Below are 23,538 nucleotides of genomic sequence, written 5' to 3' on the forward strand. Positions count from 1 at the left end.
GCGGGGTAGGGGTGTAGCCCAGTGGCTCTGAGAGCTCCCACGTGGGAGTTCTTGAGCCTGGGTTTGAATCCTGGCTCTGTGGCTTATCGGCTCTGAGCCCCTCTCTAACCTTCTATTTTTCTACTGTGAAATGGGGTGATGGTACCACAGCTTACGTTGGTCTGACAGCTGAGTGTGCCTAGCACAAAGCAAGTGCTAATCCATGGTGGCTGGGAGCATGACAGTTGTCCCCCCTCCTCCCATAGCAACAGCCTGTTTGGGGGTGCTGCCCTCCATGCAGCTGTACGTGTCTCATCTCCTTCCTCTTTTCTACATCGCTGTCCCGATACTAGTGCACACGGGCATGTAAGTTCTTGGAACTTTGCCCTTGAAGCCAGACCGTGTGGCCACCATCAGCTCTCCTCCCACGGGCCCATTGTCAGGATGGGTTCCTGTTTTGTCCACCCCCTCTAAGGTCTGCTAGTGCTGCTCCACCAGGAAGCCCATCTAGGGCCCACCAGTCGGATGGATAGGAGGAGTCTTTCAGAGAAAGCCTGAGTGTTCTGGAATACTGCCATCCGGGGTCAAGTGCTGGCCTCCGAGAGGTAGAAAGCCCAGTAGAGCCAGCCAGCTCTGCCCCTCCCACGTTCCCTGCCAGCTTACTTTTCCAAAACAGTGGGCCTGGAGTCCATCAAGGTTCCACAGCAGAGACCCCGGGCCTTCCAAAAAGCAGGTTCAGGCCCAGACTGCCTGACTTTTCTCCAGAAAGCAACAAGGGTTTATTCCAAAACAAAACAGCAACAAAAGCAGACGCCCGGTATTTCCTTGGCTCACTTCTATAAAGCATCCTGACCACCAAAGGGAAAGAAAGGTCTGAGCTCCCTGACAGAGGCAGGCCAAAACTATTCTCCCCCCTCTCTTCCTGGGTCCCAGAAATAGGAAAAAATGTGAGCATCGTAATAGCTAAAATTCATGGAGTGTTTTCTTAAGTGCCTACCTGGTACTATTTAAGCACTTAACATATATTAAGTTATTTAATCCTAATGATCCTGCCAGAGAAGTTCTATTCTTGTTGTTCTCCTTTTATAGATAAGAGGACTAGGGCACAGAGCAGTTAAGTAACTTGCTGGAGGTCACACAGCCAGTAATGGCCAAACTCAGTTCTAGAACCCAGACAGCCTGGAATTAGAGGCTGCACACTTAACCACAGCCCTATGCTGCTTCTTATGATAGTTATAAATTCTAAAATGGTTTTAATCATAAAAATAAACCATTAAAAACGTGATAAAATGGCATAGAACTATAGATACACATTATTCTGATGTCCATTTCCTAGTTTTGCTATGGTACTGTAGTTATGTAAGATGTATCCATCTAGGGGAATTGGGTGAAGGATACACAGGACCTTTCTGTACAATTTTGCCACTTCCTGTGAATCTATAATTGTTTCACAGTTAAAGGTTCCAACAAACAAACCACTGGCAACATTGTATTGTGTTCTGATTGTATGCCACGCAATGTGCTAAGCACTTTACAGACATTATTTTATTTCATCCTCCCAGCAACCCGCAGAGGTGTGGGTGCCTTACCACTTTCGGTTCCAGATGAAGAAACTGAGGCTCGGCGAGCTTAAACAGTGATGGACAGTCACTGGGAAGTTGTGAGGCCACCGGGCATTCCTGCCTCCAGAGCATGAGCGCAGAATGCACCTTTGGAAGTAGGAAGATTTAGAAGGCGTGTGACATGTCACGCACCACTGCGTCAGGCTCTGCTGTCAACCTCCCCGTGGGACAGGTAGCTCCCTGGAACTGCCCCAGACCTTGTTCAGTCTGCGGCAGACCCGAGGAGGAGTGCAGTCCGTCAAGTGTCATCATCTTCTTTCCTTCCCCACTCCTTCCGGCAGTCCCCTTCCTTCCCATGGAGGATGTGCTGGTCACTGGAGTTCAGTGGCTCCTGGCGGGATGTCCTTGGGGCTGCATGGCAGGTGTTTCTCACCTCCCAGGGAAAGAGTGGACTTTGGGGGCTCAGACCTAGGTTCAGATCCCTGCTTGATTTCTCATCAGGTTTTTTACCTTGAGAAAGTCGCTTAAACTCCTAGCGCTGTTTCATTTATTTTTATTTTTATTTTATCTGTATAATGGGAACAATAATAGTACCTCCTTGTTTTATTACATGCACCCGATGCATGAATGTTCCATAAGTGTTGATTTCCACGTGCTGGCTCAGCAAACACTGGGCCCTGCTGGGTGCTACACACAGCATTGCGTTAGCCAGTCAAAGCCTTTGCTGAGGTTTGGCAACGAGGATGCCAGGGTTTCAGGAACGACCGCAACATGGTTTGCCATCAAAGAGAATGTAATGGGTCATGGTGCAAAAGGCAAGTTATCAGTATGTAGCAAGTATAAACTGGGAGCAAGGTACCCACTGAGCCTTGAGCTCCTTCCTCTGGATCCAGAGTCTGAATGTTGGACCCGAGCCAGGCCCCTTGCTGGGATCCAAGGACACTGTTGTGATTTGGAAGAGGGAACATTATCAATCACCATGCTGGATGGCATCAGTGATTATCATCTTCATTTCCATCAAAGGTGTCTTGTGACGGGATACCATCAAGTTCAATTTAGTCTGAATAGGGACATGGCAAGGACTTATTTTCCATTTCTGCTCTGGGCTGAACCTGCCTTGAATAATTCAGTGTTCATCTACTTCCAAACACCAAGCCTTTTTTTTTTTACCCCCTTGTACTGCTCTATTCAGGGTCGTGTGGCTGCTTGTTTCTCCCTGTCTCCTCTCCAAAAACCCACCTACCCACACCTTTGGCTGCTAGTAATGAGTGTTTGAGGGAAAGAGAATCGACTTTATGTACTACAAGGTGGCATCACCTGCCTGAAGTTTAGAGACAGGCTTCAGGGCAGAGGCTGCGCGCAGAGGCCTATGGGTATCTTTTGACCTAATACTCCTAAAAAAAAAAAAAAAAAAAAACCTTATGCTATCATTTAAAATTCAGAGATTTCCTGATCTGGCAACAGTTGGCTAAAGCTAAGTAACATCTGCCCCCTCTGATGGAGCAGATGTTCTCCAATATGCTGTGCGTCTCTATCCCCCAAACTTCAATCATTTACCTTGCGTGCCCGACCCCATAAGCATCTTGTTGTCAACTCCTGACACAGATGAAGAAGGAAACTGTCTTGAACGGTATAGCTGATCAGAAGCATCAGGAGCTAATCAGGCCCTGGCCGGTCCTGAGACTCAGCTCCTTACTCTGTGTGGGCACAGCGGAAGCATTGGGAGCTGCTCCAAGTCCATCCTCCTCCGAGGTCAGCATTACACCTGGTCATCCTAGTTAGGAAGCTAGGATTCTAGAGGAGAATTCTCTGCTCCACACCAACAGCCCAGTCATGGCAGAATTCCTAGAAAAATGATGGGAAGATGACAAACGGTGACTCAGGGGGTTGTGGATACACATGTACATCTTGGGGGAGTAGCCTGCTTGGCGTATATTTGGGTGATGTGGAGTATTAGCTGGGGTACCAGACAAGGAGTCAGAAGATGTACGTTTCTGTCTGGCTTTACCACTTGCTAACTGGGCATTTGACTTACTGGAGTCTCTGTTTTCTCATCTATAAAATGGGAATAATGTCTAGTGTGCCCACCAGTGGGGTGGATAAGAGGATCAGGTTACCTGATCCTATGAAAATACGCTATGAAGCGCAAAGTTGTGTTGAAAAATGAGGTAATATGACAGCAGTGGCGTGCTGTGGGAAAACATACTGTCTCATCTCTCTGGTAGCGTGAAGATCAGGGGTCTGCGAGCTGGGGCGCTGGGACAAATCCTGCCCCCGAAGAATGGTTTTCACATTTGAAATGGTTGAAAAACAGTAAAAGATAAATAATGCTTAATGGCACATAGAATTTCTATGAAGTTCAGATTTCAGTGTCTGTAAATAAAGTTTCGTTGGAACTCAGCCATGCCCCTTTGTTTATGTATTGTCTATGGCTGCTTTCCCATAGAATGGCAAAGTTGGGTTGTTGTGACAGAGACCAGATGGCCCCCCAAAGCATAAAATATTTACTATCTGACCTTTTACAGTAAAAACTTACCAACCTCTAGGGAAGAACATGGAAGGATAGTGACTCAATCCCCTATTTGTTTTTCTTCTTGTCTCCTCCCAGCCAGACTTAGGTACTGTTGCAAATAGATGGCCCCAGGAATATTTTCAGATCTAAAACCACACAGGCACATCCTCCACGGCCCATAGCAGGTCTGCCCTTCAGGACAAAGCCAAGGGTTTCTCTCAATTTAACTGCCGTGGAGCAACGCTCCCATTCTCTGGGCTCCAGCTAGGGGCACTTCCTGATGAAAACCACAGCATTTTTCATAAAACCAATCCCCTTTTAGCAAAAACCGCAAAAGGAGAAGAGGCTGTTCCTGTCACAATGGGCATTTCTCCAGCATATTAACCGCTGAACGGGCCTGGTGGGCAGTTTCCTCCCCTCAGCCACAGACTGACAGCTCCAATAAGCCTGCAAGAGAGTGTTAGGGCTGGGGTACCTGGGGGGCCCAGTCGGTTGAGCGACTGCCTTCGGCTCAGGTCATGATCCTGGGGTCCTGGGATCGAGCCCCGCATCGGGTCCCCTGCTCGGCGGGGAGCCTGTTTCTCCCTTTCCCTCTGCAGCTTCTGCTTCTCTCTCGCTCACGCTCTCTCTCTCAAATTAAAAAAAAAAAAAAAAAAAAAAAGAGTGTTAGGGCTGAACTGTGTCCCCAAAAGATATGTTGAAATTCTAGCCCCCGGTACCTCAGAGTGTGACAGTGTGACATTATTTGGAAGTCGGGTTGTTGCTGATGAAATTAAGTAAGATGAAGTCCTAATAGAGTAGGGTGGGCAGCTAATCTAACATGACCAGCATCCTTCTCAGAAGAAGGAACTTGCAGCACAGACACACGGGGAGAGGAGCACCGTGCGTGGGTAGAGGCTGAGGTTGGAGCGATGCGTCTATAAGCCGAGGGATGCCAAGGATTGGCAGCCACAACCAGCAGCTAGAAAGAAGCAAGAAAGGATTCTGCCCCGAGAAAGCATGGCCTTGTGGACGCCTTGACCTCAGACTTGTAGTCTCCAGACGTGTAAGAGAATACATTTCTGTTGCTTGAAGCCACCCCGTCCGTGGTATTTTGTTACAGCAGCCCTAGGAAACGCATTGGGCAGCTTGCCCACCTTCCGTGCAGCCTCCTGATGCCTTTCAAGGCACTTGGCGTTAACCCTGTTCTACAAATGGGGGAACAGAGGCGCGGCCGGCTTCAGGGAGCTGCCTGAGGCTTGGGCCGGTGGCAGAGCAGGACCCAGACCCAGGCCTTCCGGTTCCCAGCTGCTGCGAGGGATGGTCCAGCAAATGGCATTCCTCCTGCTGGTCCAGAGCATCTTCCCGGAGGGAAGGGTCCGCTCTCCAAGTGACGGATCCTTTGCCTCTTGTTTCTCATTCCAGGAGTTGCACCAAGCATTTCTCTCCTGTGGTCAGGTGAACTTGTGTGCATGAGCTCTCAAATGTGCAAGAGGAAAATTCAGTCGGTAACTTAAACAAAAACAGCGGAGTTGGGGAGATGTGTTTTGTATACATCTGTGTATTATTTACAATTGGGAAAGAATGGAAGAGGAGGGAACGTATCCGTTCTCTTAGCCATCTTCCAGTGCATCCGAAAAATGTGCTAAAGAGATCCTTGGGGAGAGCTCCCAAATAAAACCCCAACATGGGAAGTGATTTCACAAGGGCTCCTGGAAAGCACAAGAACATTGATACACTTCCTTCTTAGGCAGCACCTGGTTGCCCGAGCTCTTGCATAACACGTAAGTGAAATCTGCACCAAAAACTTCCTGAAATGCTGTGCTTCTCCACACTCAGAAGATTGCTTTAACGCTCCCAGGTCACAGACTTGTGAAGAAACTCCGCTTCCAAGTGAAATGCTTACCACTGAAAGTGACATTTTGTTCAAGACCCTTGTTTACTAGTGGGAATATTTTTGAGCATACAGACACGTGTCAAGAGTTGTATGAAGAGCTCCAACCACATACCCGTTACCCAGACTCAACAGTTACTGAGATCTTGCCCCACTTCCCCTGTGTGTCCCCGTTGTTGCTGGAGTATTTGAAAGCATAATCCCATAGCTCATGTCATTTTATCCCTTCCTGCTGCAGTAAACATCTCAAAAAAAAAAAAAAGTTGCTTCTCTTATGACGATGGTATCATTGCCATGTCTGTGTACCCTCGCAGTGACGGGTGTCATGCTCCCTAGTTTGTGTTCAGAGGTCAGGGCTAGGGTTTTTAACTTCTTGGCTGGAAATGGAGGCTGTGAGGGAGGGAGTAAGGGCATCGGGGATCAGCAAGAGGCTGGGGTTGGGATCCAGGAAAGAAAATTTGAGGAAGTCCTCTGAGACGGTGAAGGGCTTTCAGAAACTCAGCAAGACTGAGCCCACATGGGGTGTTCTTGGCCAGTTGAGTCTTTCCCCCAGGGACGTCGGGACCCACGTTTCTCCATGGAGTTCTGCCAGCATTGGCTGGCTCTCCCAAGGGCCGCTGTCTCTTGGACACCTGAGAGTTGGATGCCCAGCCTTGGCTCTGGAGGACTCAGCATTCATGACATATGGCTGGCAGCGCCCCGATGCGCTCTCCTGGTTGCTGCCAATAAAGAGAATTGTTTTTTTCTCTGAGCTTGTTCATTTCCATCAAGAGAACTTCCCTCTCCTACCACCACCACCCCCCCACACACACAAAAAGGAGGGGGAAGCTTTTTTGGAATTTGTTTTTAGTGGGCTCTCTCAAAAGGAGCTTTATGTTTATTTTTTGAGTGGCTCTCTGGCCTGTTGTGTCCATTTACCATGCCTCACTAGCAGCCCCCCCCCCCCCCGTCTCTCCTTTACTCGGCAAGCCTAAACTTCATCAAACTGCTCCTAACGACTACCACATGTCCGCAGAGGGCGCAGGGGCAGGGGAGGTGGGAGCTGGGAAATGAAGGAATCCTCCCAGGAGCACAGTAGCATATTAAAATTCAATGGCTTAGTCATCAGAGTCTTCAGCCCAAGCACTGAAGAAAAAGAACTGAATATTCTGTAACAGTCTTGCGGATCACAGAGGAAGGGGGCAGCCGGGGGAGGGAGGGAGGCAGAGGTTGTGGTTTTTAGATAGAGGAGTTCATGCTGTAGAGAACAATTAGGGCCTTTGCTCAGAAATAACAAGACCCACTACTGTTTTCCTGCTCGATAGGAGGAGTGCACAGCGTCAGCCAGAAGGGATCGCTCCAGTAGGCTAGCTCAGCTCCCAGATGAGGAAATGGGGGCTCAGGCAGGGGATGGGACTTCAGAGTCGCACGAGGAGTTAGTGGTAGAGGTGGGACCGGATCCCAGGCCTCGGCACCTCTCCATCCGTGTTCTCTTCTCCTTGCTCAAAGAGGGCATCTTCCTTTGGCTGGTACGTCCGTTTGGGGCTGGTAGCAGAAGGGACCCGTCTGGGCTACCTGTGGGTGGCAACCCCGAGATGTCAGAGGACTCAGCCAGTGACTTTGTAGACCGTGGAAATGCTGGTGCAGCCTTGCCCCACCCTCTACCCCTCTCTGCTAGAGAGAACAGAAAGTGTGTGGGCCGTTTACACAGCTCAGGTTTTAAGGACTATAAAAGACCCGCCTCCCAAACTGGTTGCACTCACTTCTCTTCCTTCCTTTATCTGTGCTTCTCGCTTAGGAAGGACAGGCCTATTGCCCTTTCCTTTATCCTTAGATAAAGCAACTGAGTCATAAGAGAGTAAGGACTGGAAGTCCTGAGTTATCAGTGGAAGAGCAGGCTCCGCAATGCGTATCTCCTCGTTCCTGGCCCTTTGTGCTGGATTACTGTCCCCTACTTCTGGTGACCGAGGATGTTGAAGGTTAGAGGGATTGTGAAATCTTAGGCTAGAAGAACATTTACAGGAAAGCAAAGCTAAGCCCCTTATTCTAAGGCTGAAGGAACCAGGCCAGGAAGGGGAGGTTGGTGCCCTGCAGAGTCAGGCCCAAAGATGTGTTGCATCTGCCCAAGGCAGTAGCCCTGGGACACACTTCTGAGCAGTTCAGCATCCCAGGAGGGTACTGAAGAGTGGCCGGTCCATGACACCCACCACTGGTCCTATTCAGGGGGAGCATTATAGCTGACTAGGGGCTTTGAGGCTCTGTTTGGGTTTCTTTGATCAGTGCCGGGGGCGCAGTGGGGGTGGGGGGCAGGCACTGAAAGAGGCAGAAAAAGCAATCAACTCAACTAAATGTTGGCAGCAAAATGTCAAACAAGATGATTTTCTGAACAAGTTTGAAAGATCTCCCTTAGGGGAGCTGGGCAAATTCCCATGGATTAGGGCCATTGGGCATGATTTCCAAGGGCATCAGTCCACTCTAGCTTCCCCAGCATACTGTAGATACACCAGCTGTATCCAGACCTCTGATCGTGCCTCTTCCTGTCGACGGTCCCAGGGAAGGAGCCACGGTCCACGTGTGCTCTGGATGTGTTGCCATTTAATCGTGGAAGTAGCGTACGTGGAAGCTCTCATCTCACAGTGGAAGAAATCAGGGCAGAGGGAGAGTCTAGCTTAGAATCCCAGCCTGTGGGTCTCAGCTCACGGTGCTCCCCATCCAGGGCTCCTCTCCGAGCTGCTGCTCAAAGATCAGGAGGGCTTGGAGCCCTTTCTCTGGTCCTGCTGGAGAAGCCTGGTAAGTCCTGGACCTCTTCCCTCAGAGAAGGTGGGAAACTTCCTCTGTTAATACCACTGATCTTACAGAGCAAAGCCAATCAAAAGACATTCCGTGAAGACGTCAGTGTGGAAAGGGGAGCTGCCTGGGCCCACAGCATCCCCCACAACCACCCTGTTAGCAGGCGGTTTCTGGTTCTCTCTTCTAGGCCCCCGGATCACAACCTCCCCAGCAACTGTCAGCAGGAGGGCAGGGGGCAGGGGGTGGAGCAGGGTGGTGGTATCATGCACATCAAATGTGCCTCTAGGTTCCAACAGGATCTTGCTCTTTGGACTTGGAGGAGAGGGCTCCTGGGGAGCAAGTCTAGGCTCATGGTCTTTGTTTCCCCACTGGGCCTAGATTTGAGCTCTGTGGTCTACCGGGGCCTGACGGGAGAGAGCCGCACCTGCCCCGCACCTGCCCGAGAATGGGTCAGCCACATGTATGAAAGGCTCTGGGAAAAGCCGAGCCCCTTTGGTGACCTGGGCCTGTCATGGGTGACAGTAAAAGTAAAGCAAGAGCAGACCTGCTGTTTATAAGTGTGGGGGTAGAGGTGAGGACTCTGTCCCCAGAGGTATGCTAATTAAAAGCTGCTAACCTGCAAAAGAACTTATGTTTAAACCCCACCTCCCCTCCACATCCACCCCGCTTCATGCTGATGGTGGTTCTCATTGCAATAAAGCCTTTTATTTCCCCCCACTGAGCCTTTATTAATGAATTTCTAGCCAGAGCCCAAAGCTCAGGAATGTGAAGGATGAAGCTGGCTCTCATGCACACACTTGCACACGTGGACCCCTACCCACGAGCCCAAACACACAGGGCTCCCCTCCATGTCCCCTCCTTCATCACAGGCAGCGTCTCTCAAGAGATGAACCCTTAACCTGTCAGAGCTTCCATGGGCCCAAAGTGCCTAATGAAAACCAGAGCTGTGAAACACTCCCGATGCTGAACCAGTCCCCGGAGCTGTTTCACTCTTATGCCCTGGGCTGCAAGTGAGCTCCATTCAAAACAAAGCTGGGGCGCATTATCTCCTTGGCCTAGGTTTGTCTCCTGTGGCTGCCTTGTCCGACCTCTGCCGGCACTCTGATGTGCTGATGTGCTGATGTGCTGGATTGGGCCCTTCCCCCCGCCACCCACGTCTGCTATTCAGGGAGAGGGCAGCGCTGGGTACCACCCTCCGCCCCCAGGCAGCCGGGGTGCCCAGGTGAAGGCCACCAGTGAAAGCTGGCAGGAAATAGTATGGCATGAGTCTGGCAAACCTTTGTGGAGGCCCTTGAGAAAACAGTATTGCGTTATTGTCACCATTAATAATAGCCCTTTATTTGAGCCTCGCTGGGACAATGCTCCAAACAAAGCTGAGAGGAACTAACAGTCCCTGCCGTGGGGCCTTGTAATTTATCAAGGCTAATGGAGGAAGACAAATCACCGGGGAGACGTTGTGGGGATGGGCCGGGGATAGCTTATGTGGTTGCTGGAGGTACAATCAAAAGAGACCCCCAAGGCCTCGCTCTGTGTTCCTATTTGCTCTGTTGCAAGAGCACCACATCTCCAGCCCCACCTTTGTCTTGTCTCTTCCACCGTGTCTGGGGCTCTTGAAGACTCCGAAAAGAGAGCGAGAATAAAGTCGGGCTGACCGAGGTCTAAATCTCGGCTCCCACACAGCAGTGTGGCCTTGGGCGCCTTCCTTTATTTCCGAGCCTCAGGTCCCTCCTCTGTGGAGGAGCACTGGGATCAGTGATCATGGGAGCACAAGCCCCTCGCATCGCTCAAGGGATAAGCTGATTGAAGAGGATTGGCCTGAAGTGTTTCTGTGCGCCTTCAAGAGAGGCTGCAAACGCTGTGCTTGGCCCCAGCCCACGCTGCCACTTACCGTGAACCTACTGTGTGCCAAGCGCAGAACCTGTTGCATTTCTGGACCACATTTACTTCTCCGTGGAAGAGTAGTCATGAGAATGAGAAGCCCCCGTGCTGCTTCTGATGAGGACGTGAGTCCGCCTTGTTCTCTTGCTGGGGGCCCGGCTCACCGTGCCAGGGGCGTGGTGGTATTTGGGGCTGGAAGGGTCTGTGACAACCAGAGCCCACCCTGCCAAGTTGGAAGTTGTGCGGGCCTCCAGAAAGACACAGCCAGTAGCTGCAGCTGTGTTGCAACAAGCCTGATTTAATTTGGGGGGTGGTACAGACAGCACTCTGTGGTGTTTGTTAAAAGCCAGAAGAATGCAGCTTATTCACCAATCTGTGAAAATGGCTATGCGTCGGGTGGGGGACGCCAGAGGAGAATGTGTGAGAGCATTTTAAAAGAGTGAAAATGCTGATAATTATAAATTTATCATCATGCCCATTATGCATGAGATCTAAGTGGATTAACTCATTACAGCTACGGAAGCATCAGGTTTCTTGAGGCCTCTTTACTCCCAGGGTTTAAAATTCTCTTCTGACCTCTCTGTGAATCTGTAAAATGGGACTCTCATCATTGTCAGTAGCCATGGCCCTTCGTAGTCCTTTTATCACCACCTTGGTTTCTTGGAAGTAAAAAGCCAGCAGTACATTAAAAAAAAAAAAGTACATTTTTCCCCATAATGCAATTGGCATGAACCCAAAAATGTTTTTTGTGTTTTTTTTTTTTTTTTTGGTTGGGGGAGGATTTTTGTAAGTTAAATCTTCTTTCAAATGCATGACAAAAACAGGCCACTTACTGGAATCCTATGGTAAATAGTTTTGTAAAGCAAAGAGGCATCTGCGTATTTTTCTTTTAGGTCAGTCTGGATTTTTCATATCCACAACTATTGCTCTGTGTGTTCAACCATTTCGGCCGCGTTTGTTTTCACATTCACTTCTCTTTCCCCTAGAAAGTCTTTCAGATTCTTGAACCTCAGGGAAGAAATGGAGACAGGAGATGTGAATGTGCCCTATGGAGTAGCACTGAAATGTAAGGATACTCTGAACCCACACAGGACAGAATGAGGCGTTTGGCGGAGATGGGGCCGTGGGAGCCTCCGTGTCCCCTCAGCTCTGCCCTCACCCTTGGCGTGGCCTTGGGCAGGACACTTGGTCTCCATGGGGGGTCAGTTTTAATATCTGTAAAAGGAGGGATTCAAAGAGTTGAGAAAACCCCATGAAATGAGTAACTGTTATGGAATTCTTCCAAAGAGGCAGTGCTGGGCCAAGTGTCCATTTAGAAAAACTGTTACTCTGTTGTTAATCAGTGCAGATTTATCCCTAGAAAGGGGCAGGAGTGTTTCTGGACGACGTTCCGGGGGAAAAGCCTGATCTGGGAATTCTACTGCGTCCTCGAGGCCCCGGCGCGGTGGTGTGCGCCACCAGCATGTCCTCTTGGGAGACCCCTCATTGAATTACGCCACGATCGGCAGTTGGGACCTTGAAAATGTATTATTCAAGAGGCAGCGCACCGCCCTGCCAGGGCAGGTACTTTATCAACCAGGATCAGATGGGCTATTGAACTCAGAAAATCCCCATTTTGTATTCGGCTTGTTTCTGCCTGTACCACCTGACCATGGTCCTCATCAGCTCCCAGGACCTCTGGGGATTTCACAGGGACGCCTCAAGGTGCTTGGACGGTGGTTGGGATTCTGTCCACTCTGCATCTGGGCAGGAGCACCATCAAAAGCAATCTCTCCAGACAGAGCCTTACATTTAGCAGAGATCTTTTTTTCCTTTTTTTAAAGTTCGTTTTTGGGGAAGCTCCCTGGGGATTCACTGACTAATCCTACTAGTTCTCTAGGGGGGCTGAACTTTTGAGGACAGCGATACTCGCGCCCCTGTGACCCACCCAGCCAGTTCTGAAAAGCCATTGATTGGTGACACTCAGCTGCTCAGGAATATAACCAGTCAGCATTTTCTAACACTCTAGGCCAGAGCCCGCCTGCTGAAAGGGGGGGAAGGAGGTAGATACCCCGCAAATCCCTAAATGTCAAAAGGCTGAATTTGCACATGCCCAGATGAAAGAGGTCTGCTTGTTTCTGGGAAGTAATGGAGCTGAGCTGGGGAGGATTGTACAACCTGCCCTCCCCCCTATCGGAAAAATGTTCATCTTCTGGAAGTTTCCGTGGCAGTTCTTACCCGCTCTCCAAACTACTTATAGGAATTTAGGGGTTACAGCTGCATGACCTCTGTTCTCTCACCCACCTTGTTCCTGCTGTGAAATCACCACACCTGATTCTAGACCACAGCTGTAGCACCTGACCCTCCTGTCCTCATTCAGGCTCAAAGGTGATGTCGGACACATGGGACCTCACTAGAGACGATGGGTGGGGGAGCAGAGGTTGAGCTGGGATAGAGAGACCCATCAGGCTGTTAGACCAAAACGTTAACAGGCCTGACACCAGTAAGAGAATAATAGCAATAATTGACGATAGCAAACACACTGAGTGCTTGGACTTGGCTGAGCATCTGTTAAATTGCTCACACATAGGATGATGTGCATGGAGCAATGGTGTGTATATTTATACAACCAGGTATGTAAGCCCCTTAGTAATGGCCCCCTCCCCCCACATACACATCACAGCCTTCTGAATAAGCACACTCTGGTAGAGCTCTCTCTGTGCTGGGCACCCTTCTAAGTACTGTACAAACTCTAGCTCCCCACAACCCTAAGAGGCACGTGCTTTCCATTTGACACGTGATCCTGAAGCACTGAGAAGCTAAGTAACTTGCCAAAGTGACGCAAGATTATCCTCAGTCTTCTGCTGGGTCATTAACTCCATCTCTGTAAACCCCTGACAGCTGTATTTTTCTCATCTGTGAAGCAGGTATGAAAGTTCTTCCTTCTGCCTCTCCCTCACTGTGAGGATTAAATGAAAAAAAGTTAATGATAAAGCAGAGCAGAAACTTGTGTTATTCCGTATTCAAACGAGCAGTAGAGAAGGCATGTGAGGGGTATCTCATAATGATCACTATCTGCTGAAATGAGTAATCTAGACTTACAAGCCAACATGGCAATCCACAGGTATGTCACGGGACCTCATCTTAAACCTTGAGACTTCTATAAGTCAACCAGAAAAAGACAATTACCGTATGATCTCATTCATATGTGGAATTTAAGAAACAAAATAGAGGATCATAGGAGAAGGGAGGGAAAAATAAAATAAGACAAAATCAGAGAGGGAGACAAACCGTAAGAGACTCCTAACTGTAGGGAACCAACTGAGGGTGGCTGGAGGGGAGGTGGGTGGGGGGATGGGCTCACTGGGTGATGGACATTAAGGAGGGCACATGATGTAATGAGCACTGGGTGTTATATGCAACTGATGAATCACTGACCTCTGCCTCTGAAATTAATAATACATTATATGTTAATTGAATTTAAATAAAATTTTTTTAAAAACAACAAAAACCCCTTGAGATTTCTGTTGGACAAAATGGGTTGGGGCTTTTGAGGGGAGCCCTGAGACAGTGGAGTTTTGGGGTCATTGGAGCAGTCTGCCTGCAGGCCTTAAAGGGGAACCGGGGGTGCTGCCTGTGTGGGTCTTGCCCTGCCCCCTCCCCCCCCCCCCCCAGGGAGGCTGGCCTTCCTGGGGAAGGTGAGGCAACGTGGCTCACGATTGGTGGGATATGCTCTGGAGGGATTTGGTGGCTTCACAGGATTGGTAATTCTCAGGTAGAGGATGTCTCCTCTGGGGGCAATGCATCAGGGCCCGTCTTGGCTAGAAGACGGCTGCTCCCGAGTTGGCCTCCTCGGTTTTGTGGCTGGGTGTCCTGACATTAGAAGGTGTGAGCTTGGCTGAGCTTTTCTCTCTTTGAAAAGAAAGAAAAAGGGTAGCTGTCAGAGTGCTTTGCTGAAGGCAGTTTGGTGGCTTTTTCATCAACAGTGATCGGAGGTTTGATTTTATGGTGTTGTCCAGTATTATCGCCACTCGCCTCACGTGACTAAGTTTACATTTCAATTCATGTTAAATGAAGACAGGCGCATGAGCCACATACCAAGTGCCCACAGCCAAAACGGGACTAATGACCATGATGTTGGACTGCATAGATATAAAACATCTTCGTCATTAACAGAAAATTCTTGCCGTTAGCTGATTCTTCTGGGTATATGAGGGCAAGCCTGCTCCTTCTGAGGCTGGCTTCTTGTGGCCCCTTCTAGTCCAGAAACTCTTCTTCATCTCTTGGAGTCCTAGAGGGGCTCCTGGAGACTCAGCTGCTCTGAGTTGCTTTTTGGTAAGAACCAATTCTCAATGCCTCAGTCGTGCTTTTGCTTCTGATGCCATAGAACCGGGTCTTCCGAAGACACACGTGGCTCCTGGGTTCATTTTTCTTTTAATTTCTCCCTCCAGTGGGAGGACCCAGGGGTGTCCATTCGTTCTGGAGCAGTTGCCCTCCCTGTGTGTTCACAATGGACTCAGCTGATTCGAGTCAGGATTCAGAGGTCAGTCTTAAGACCTGCCTTCATAAAAAAACCATCTCACAGGGCCAGGTGCTCTTCATGCCGACTGTTGAGGCTCCTTTCATGCGTGAGGAATAACAGAACTATCCTGTGTATTTAGAATTTTTAAATGTCTTAAATGAGTTTGTGTTTAAGCAGCTCAGCTACAGAGCAGGTAGTTGACTCCTGTGAGTGGTCCTATGTCTGCATGAGCTGTGCTGTGGTAGAGATTCAGAGCCACCCCAGAAACCGTGGGCTGCAGACCGGGCACACCCTGGCTCATTCTTGCAGCTGCTCGGCTACGGCATTCCCCCAGTCAGCTCTCCAGCCAGAGGCTTCAGGATGTCATTTTCCTTTTGGATAGCCCGTGGCTCCCCGTATATTCCTCCCCACTGGAGTGAGTGAGTGAGTGTGTGTGTGAGAGAGAGAGAGAGAGAGAGAGAGTTGCAGTAAGACACTGAGAAAATAGACTTCGTGAAACATTTTTCACTTGGGAAAGCAAAAAAAAAAGAATTATTGGCGATTTTGCCTCAAGTGTTTGGAACCTGGCACCAGCCTCGTTTTCCAACATCAAGCCTCCAAATGTCACCCGGTACAGGTTGCCGACACCGTGTCTCATTACCGTCTTGATTCTCCCCCCTACTCAGCCTCCTTTTCCCAAACAAACCCTTTACATCTCGAAGGTCAGAACCCCGGACGGCTTTTTACACAGCCACCATATGGTGTTTGCTTTAGCATAGATCCACAAATGATGTGTTGTTATAGTGGAGGTGCAGAAAATTATATGACAAAACCGGGTTTGTTTCTCTGCTAGAAACCCAAGGCTGAAATACTGCAGTCTTCCTTCAAGCCTGACTCAGAAGACGAAAGGGAGCCTTTCCCAGAATTAGGAGGCATTCACCAGGGACCAGAGGGGAAAACATAGCATTGCCCTGGTCACTAGTGGCTGAACTAGTAGATTATTTTCTGTCTGTATTTTATGAAACTCATGTGTTGTGTTTGTTTCTCGTGTAATTTACTTCCGCCTCTAGATGTCCCCCTACCTGCCAGGAGATTGTAACCTGTCTGTGGTATGGGTGTGTGATTATAAATCGACGGTAGCATGGACATCATAGCTGAGACTCATCAGTTGGATTTCACAAAGGACCAGGAGTGGGAATGAGTGTTGACTGGGTGCCAGGGTGTTTGGCAAGGACTTAATGCCCACCCAGTGGATTATACCATTTTTGGCTGAATGGCGATGTCCTAAGGATTGGATTGGTCCTAAAGGAAATGATCAGGAGTTGGGTTTCATTTACCAAGGCATTAGAATGTCCTTGATGCCAGAATGTGGGATCACAATATTTTCCCCCCTAATTATGGCTTCTGAGATAAGACTGGTGGACCAGGGAAAGAATTTATCTAATTTCTGCCTCATTTTCCTCACCTTTAGAAAGATGACTTGGAACCACACAGGAGCTTAGAAGGATCTTGAATCCTGACTACCTGTCCCTTTGGTCTGAGGAGACCATACCCCAGGCTTTCTAGAATGTTCTGCCATGTGCATCTGTCCCTCTTATTTCTCAGCATGGAGGAGGGGAAGGTGAGAAAGTGACGTGTCTGTTTAATAGTGGAGCCAGAGTGGGACCCAGTCAAGACCATCTCTCCTGGCCCTCAGGTCAGAGGTCAAATTTGAGTAAAGGACATGTGATGAAAATAGTTTGAGAGCTTAGAGTGAAATGTTGAATTCAACTTGAGCAAATCCCCGTGCTTCAGTTTTCTCCTCTGTTAAAGGGGTTAAATTCACTTGCCCTGTTTGCCTGAAAATGGAATGATACAGTACCTATGGAAGTACTTTGCACAAGATACGATTTTATATCTGTGTTGTCCAGGATGGTAGCCACTAACCACACATGGCGATTTAAATTTAAATTAATTGAAACTAAATGAAAGTAAAAATTTAGTTCCTGATATTCACTGGCCTTACTTTAAGTGCCCAGTAGCCACATATGACTGGTGGCCACCTTATTCGCCAGCACCACTGCATACCAGCGTAAGCAAGTGGGTGCTAATAGAAGCCTGTTCTGCAGTCAGAAGGAATGCGGGCTTGGCGCTTACAGTCCCGAGGGAAGTTTAGCATGGGGAATGGGGATTCAATCTAGGCTCTATCAGTCACCAGCCGTAGGACTTGGGAGGTGACCTGGATTTTCTGAGCCTCCGCTTCCTCGTCTGTAACTTGGAAAACACAGCAGTACCCTCCTTACAGGGTAGACGTGAGGGTTTCATGAAATTGTGTCTGCCAAGCAGTCAGCTCAGTACCTGGCACTTCGTAAGTGCTCATATGATTTCTTGTTAAGTCATAATGTGTTAAGCTGTGGGCTGCTAGGCCATATGGGAAAATACACATCTACACGGTCCCCGCCCTTTGACCTACGTAAGGAAGGACAGGTGAACTTCTCCAGGGGGGTGTTGAAGGAGGGAATGTGGTCACCTTAAGCCCGAGGGCCAGACAGGGCAGCTTTGTTCCTAGCACCCCGAATGCCAAAGAGGTAGCCCTTCCACTGGGTGGGGGAGGGAGGAGGAGCACTGTTCCGACGCCAGAAGAAGCCGAGATAACCATGGGCTTTTTGCTTCCTCTGTGGCTCCCCCCGGAATCAGTGTGGCTATTTCAGTAAGCCAGGCTGGCTTCTCTGAGCTGGGCTGCATCTGTGCAGTAGGGCCTGGGCCGGGGCAGCGGCCGAATGGGCGGTGTTCCCTGTCCTTCTGAAGGAAGGAAGTGACGAACCCCAGGCCTCTGCTGTCCCCTGGCCCAGGTGCTAGTGATGAGATGAGAGACGGTGGCAGTGATGCTCCCGGTCCAGAAGGGGCCACGGCGTTTGGTTTCGCAGCAGGCAAGCCTGCTGTCATCCGGGAAGAATGCTGAGGAGATAACGGGCCAGTCTCCCCCAGCATGGGGGTGAGCATTAGCTGGGAAGTGGGGGAGGGAGCTCAGAGCCAGCGCTAACAGGAGGCTTTTCCACTGAGAGCAGCTGTGGAAGCCCCTTTCCTCCGGGGATGGAGGGATGGAGTCAGGCCTGAGCTGTGCATGAGCCAGGTGATGGCCACCTGGAACGAGACAGGAGAGGACCTGGTGTCCAGGTCTGGACCCCTGATGGCTCCCTGGAGACCACCTCACCTCTTCTGGCCCAGCTAGTAGTTTCATTGGCCCTGGCACTAGATTAGGGAGGACTCTTGTGGTTGTAAATTATACGAAACATCTTTGAGGATAAAGTAGAAATACAAAAAGAAAAGGGTTATTGGAAGCAGGCAGAGCCCAAAGGCAGGAGAGCTGAGCCTTGTGATGTGCTGGCACCAAGGTCTGGCAGAATACACCCCATCTCCTTTTCTCCCTCCTTCTTCTCCTTCCTGATTTCCTCTTTCCCGTCGGCTTCTTTGTAAACAAGGTCACAGTTAGGGATTGGGGCTCGGGGTGTGTGCCCTAAATGCACACCTTGGGAACCTTTCTAGATTCCCTTTCCAATTCTCTGGGAAGGGGTCAGTGGTCCCGTGGGGGCTGGGTCATGCTATCCAAATGGCACCCTCCCCCTGTGACTAAGGAGGGCTATTCAAGCAGTGGTCATTATGAGCTGTCTAGACAGACCAAAAGGAAGTGGAGAAATGTGAGGATTCAGGAAGGGACCTGGCATCTGGCCCCCTGACTGGCTCCAGTTATCCCTCCCCCAGGTGTGGAGTGTAGGGCCCTGGCTTGGGGACAGGGCCATATCAGGTGGCCTTCCTTGCAGTTCACCTGCTGGAGCCTGAACTCAGAACCTCCACTGACCGTTAGAGTTGCTTCTCTCTTGAGAGTCTCCCCTTTAGAAATTCGTGGTGAGCCCCCCCAGGGGGGGGGGTCCTGGGAGGAGACGGGGCTCAGATCCCCCAGTGCCCCGCACTCCACACCCTGTGAGTACTTGGAATGGGATGGGGTGAGGGAAGTTTCTTCTCTACCGGCTTCTGAGTTCCCTCGAACACAGGCAGAACTGCAATAATCAGGAGCCATTTCAGTCTTTTTATCTTCCAAACCACTGTTATTTTAGTCTGCAGTAGATCACCTCTCCTCATGCTACAGATATCCTTGCATTATTCTTCTGCTGTTTCATGAGAACAGCTGTGTCCTCAACTCCACAGATAGCTGTGTCCATTCTGAGGCATACACCGAATATCTGTGTACTGCTTCATTCGAAAGAACTTGGTCACTGATTTGCATTGTGCTTGGTCCCAGGAAAAAAAAAAAGTCAAGGAATCTTACAAAAATGCATCAAATATGAGATGAACTGAGTAAAGAATTCTGCTTTTACCCTTTCAGTCAGACTGTATCTCTCTTGTGGCCCAGAGCGCCTGACACCCTACTGGGCACAGGAGTGGATGCCTGGTCAACCGTGACTGGGGAGAAGGGGGCAGACAGGGTCCCCTCAACAGAGCCAGTCCCCCCAACGTCTCCCTGGTGCTTGGGGGAGGGTGCAGGGTGTCTGTGCATGCTTCTGGCCGTACTTCGTGCATCTCCCTTTCACAAAGAGCTCAGCTGCTCACCCTTCGGCTCTCACACAGGCAGAGCAGAAATAGTGTTGGGCTGTCTGAGCAGGCCCCTCACCCTTCACTGAGGCATGATTCACTTAGGAGTGATGTGTTCCCACGCCCACTGGCAGCCTTGCCCCCTCTATTTTGGTTTGGTTGTCATAGGAGAAGGGAGGAGCCAGGGTCCTTGCGTCTAAGAGGCCCTTCCCCACTTCCCTCTACCACAGCCAAAACAGCCCTTGCCCCTAAGCCAGGGTGGAATGTTCATCTCTTAGCCCACCAGCTTCTGCTTGTCCGCTCTGTGGGCACCTGCCCTCCTTCCCTTCCTCTTTGGGGTAATGTCAGGGATTCTGATGGAGGGGTAAGCATAGAGATTAAGAACATGTGCTTGGATGTCGGACCAGTGTGGTTCCAGCTCTGCCCCAAACAAGCTGTGTGACCTTACAAGTAACGTAGCCTTTCTGGACCTCGACTTTCTCATCTCTAAAGTGGGGACGATGGTATCCACCTCTGCACGTTATCCCGAGGAATAAGTGAGCAGAAGGCGATCTGTGCGGTGCCTGACACGTGGCAGGGTCTCACTAACGGCGGCTGTAGTGTTGGTAGGGAGGCACCCAATGTGCATGTTGCAGAAGGAAGCTCAGGGCTTCTGTTGCCCCTCTTTGAGGGGGAATCTCAATCATGGCTTCTGGGGTTTGGGAGGAATTGATGCGGAGACTGGAAGGAGGAGGTGTTCTGCCATGACTGTTCACTTTCCACACCCATCCCCCCTCCCCCAGGACTAAGTTTCGTCCCCATATGAGCAGAAAGCTGACCCTAGGGTCATTTGAGGAGTTGTTGCAGTTGGCCCAAACACTGTCATTTGATGTCTACGAAGCCCCCCCCCGCGCCTCCTTTTCGCCACAGGAAACCCGTGCTTCCTTGGACCAGGACGGAAGGGAATCTGGACACACATCTGTCATGACTTTATTCAGCAAGTATTTACTGACGTGTGCCACGCATTTCCATGGGTGCTGGGAGTGAACCCCCTGCCCCTACGGAACTCATGGTCTGGGAGCGCTCAAACATTCGCAAGGCCTTTCAGGAGACTTGGAGAGACTTCTCTTGCACAGATGCCTTCAGCGTCCCCTTACGGCCAGGAGATGACGTTCAGACTCCCTGCCCCCACGTACCTCGCCGGCATTTCTGGCCCCACTCTCCCATGAACACCTGCCCCTCACACCCCCTCTTCCTTCTGCTTGGGGGCCGCTCACTCTCTTCTGCCTTTGCTCCTCCCTGGACCCTTACCCCTGCCTCTCTCTGCCTGAGCTTCCCTGCTCTTCTTCCAGGGCCAGCTCGGGTTGTCCCGGAGTACCCCCCCGCCCCGCCCCCAGAAGCCATCCTGGCCCCTGGGCGCCATTAGCGGCCATGCTGCTGCAGCCATGGATACACCTGCACGCAGGCCAGGCCTTGTCTCATGAGCCGCGCTGCTGGCTCCGCAAACGCAGGGCTGGGACTCAGGCTTCTTCCACTCTGCTGCTGGTGTGTCAGGACGGGGCTTACCAAAGAGTTCCCCGAGGGGGACAGAGCTCCAAGTGAGGTGTTCAGGTGGGCTCAGGCTCAAGACACCTTGCCTTGGGGGTGCCTAGGTGGCTCAGTTGGTTAAGCGACTGCCTTCGGCTCAGGTCATGATCCTGGAGTCCCTGGATCGAGTCCCACATCGGGCTCCCTGCTCAGCAGGGAGTCTGCTTCTCCCTCTGACCCTCTTCCCTCTCATGCTCTCTATCTCTCATTCTCTCTCTCTCAAATAAATAAATAAAATCTTAAAAAAAAAAAAAGACACCTTGCCTTGGTCAGGAGGTGGCGGAGCGACCCACCCCAGTGGCCTGCCCTCTTGCCAACGTTCCGGGCCTCGACCCTGTGGCACTGTGTGAGCCTCCCTGCGTGCTGCTGACTCCCTGAGAAGCTGCAGGGGGTTACTCGGGTCAAAGACACGGCAAGCTGGTTGCTTTTGTAGCATCCCATTTAAATCTTTACCTAACCCTGGATGTTCGGGGTGTAAAACTAGTAGTTCACCAGTTCTGTGCAACATTTTCAGTTGCTCCTTGGCGCCCATGTAATACCGCCTTGACTATGGCTGCACCTCCGGGCCAGACGGAGACCCGTCCCTAGCGGCGCACAGCCTGCAGGCTCAGGATGCTGCCGAGCTTCCGCGGGGGTCCCCACTCCAGTCTGTGGCCAGCGCTAGCGACGTGCAGGTCATGACCGCCTCGGCACCGAATCCGGGTTGCCGGCGTCTTCTAGTTCTGTGATGCCTCCTAGTTTTTACAATTTGAAGGAGTCATCATATCATGATGAGTTCAATGGATTTTGCTGACGTGTCCCCCCCCGAATCAACGTGCCCCTTTTTAAAAAAGTTGTACGTTTGCATTCATTTATGAAAACCACACTTGTGAACTAAGTCACTTGTTTCGCTTTCCTACGTAACCTCTCTTGAACACCCTGAGGGGAGGGGCTGTGTGCCTTCAGGTTCCCGCCCCCACCTTCAGGTCCACCTCTGCAGTGGACTGGGCCACAACTCCACTCCACATTCTGCTTTTTAATAATTCCTCCTTTGAGTAAGAGCCGTCCTGGCTTCTAGGAATGTGGACTGGAAAATGAAGCCATAGTTAAAGGAAGTGAGGAAGTTTCTTTTTTATATAGGAGGGCATCTAAGTCAGGGTGTTGGGGAGGAGGAAGCAAGAAGTCTGGGGCCCCAGCCAGCCCCTCTGTCCTTCCACTGCCCTTTGGGTGGGACGGCTGCCGGTGGTCACACCCTGCCAGGAACTGACAGCAAAAACCAGTACATACGTGACAGACACTTGTCGCCCCAGGAAAAGGGAGGCCTTGCTCCTCTCCTAGGGTCCAGGTGTTTCTGTGGTTGCAGCATTGAAGGCTGGGATTCTTTTCCAGTTTACAGTATGGTCCAGAAGAGCACAGTGGCTCCACATACTTGGGGCGGGGGTGGGGCAGCCTTAGAGGGGAGCGGGTAGGTCCTGGGCTTTTCAGCCATAGCTGGCTGCTGGATCTTTTAGCCAACGTCCTACAAATCTGCTTTGAGGAGCCTCTCTATCCCTTAGGAAGAGGTGTTCCATGAGGAGCCTGATTTCTGAGAACAATGTAACAATAGGGTAAAGAACATCAACTCTGAAACCGGCTGGCTTGTGTTTGAATCCTGGCTTGACCTGTTAGCTGTGGAAGCTGGGCCAGGTTATGTCAGCTTTCTGTGGCCCAGTCTTCTCATCTGTTGAGGACAGTGACATAGTGGCAAAGACTTGGAGGGACAATTCTGTTCTAAGTACTTCCTACTTTTAATTCCCGTGCTCCTCAGAACCACACTATGAGGTGGGTTCCATTATTATCCACTTGTCCCCATGCTGGAGGTCCCCAATTCATCCTCTGCAGGTGGAATTGTCCCTCTCGGGGAGGGGGCAAGGACAGCACCTTCACCCTCCCCAAGGCAGAGACTGGCTGTCAGGAGGTGATTCTCTACCCTTACTTCCTTCTCCCCAGTACCCCTCAGGCTCTGGAGTGGGGGGGGGGACTTTCCCTGACCCCTAGATCAAATTAGCCTTCTTCTCTGAGTGCTCAGATACCCCGTAATAGTATTCATTCATCCATTCAACAAATGTTTACCAAATGCCTGGAATGTGCCAGACACTGTCTTGGTGTTTGAGATAAGTCAGAGAATAAAACACACATCTCTGCCTTTATGTTCCTGTGGGGTTGAGGGGTGGGGATGGGAAGACAACCAGCGGTGAAGACAGTGAGTGTATATTGTATGTGGGGGGGGGGGGGGGGGAGACATGGGCAAGAATGGAAGGAGGGGCAGGAGAGCAGGTGGTGGAGTCAGAGTTTGAAATAGGGTAGTCAGGGTGGACTTTCATGACTGTAA

The 23,538-nt window shown here is 50.5% G+C and overlaps 1 protein-coding gene across 2 annotated transcripts in view; it reads left to right on the top strand.

Annotated features, from left to right (window-relative positions):
• ABTB2 (ankyrin repeat and BTB domain containing 2) overlaps window positions 1–23,538 on the top strand; it is a 170,087-nt gene that overhangs the window by 68,886 nt on the left and 77,663 nt on the right. Inside the window, exon 1 of one of the 2 annotated variants that reach the window (XM_073904781.1) lies at window positions 10,679–10,698. The exons of the other annotated variant lie outside the window; for it this stretch is intronic. The gene's annotated coding sequence lies outside the window, so the exon portion shown is untranslated. Of the gene's footprint in view, window positions 1–10,678; window positions 10,699–23,538 lie in introns of those variants that run through there. 2 annotated transcript variants of the gene reach the window in all.

Source organism: Callorhinus ursinus, unplaced genomic scaffold, assembly GCF_003265705.2.
Source record: "Callorhinus ursinus isolate GAN/ISIS: 27379988/994484 unplaced genomic scaffold, GSC_fseal_2.0 scaffold21, whole genome shotgun sequence".
Classification (NCBI taxonomy): domain Eukaryota; kingdom Metazoa; phylum Chordata; class Mammalia; order Carnivora; family Otariidae; genus Callorhinus; species Callorhinus ursinus.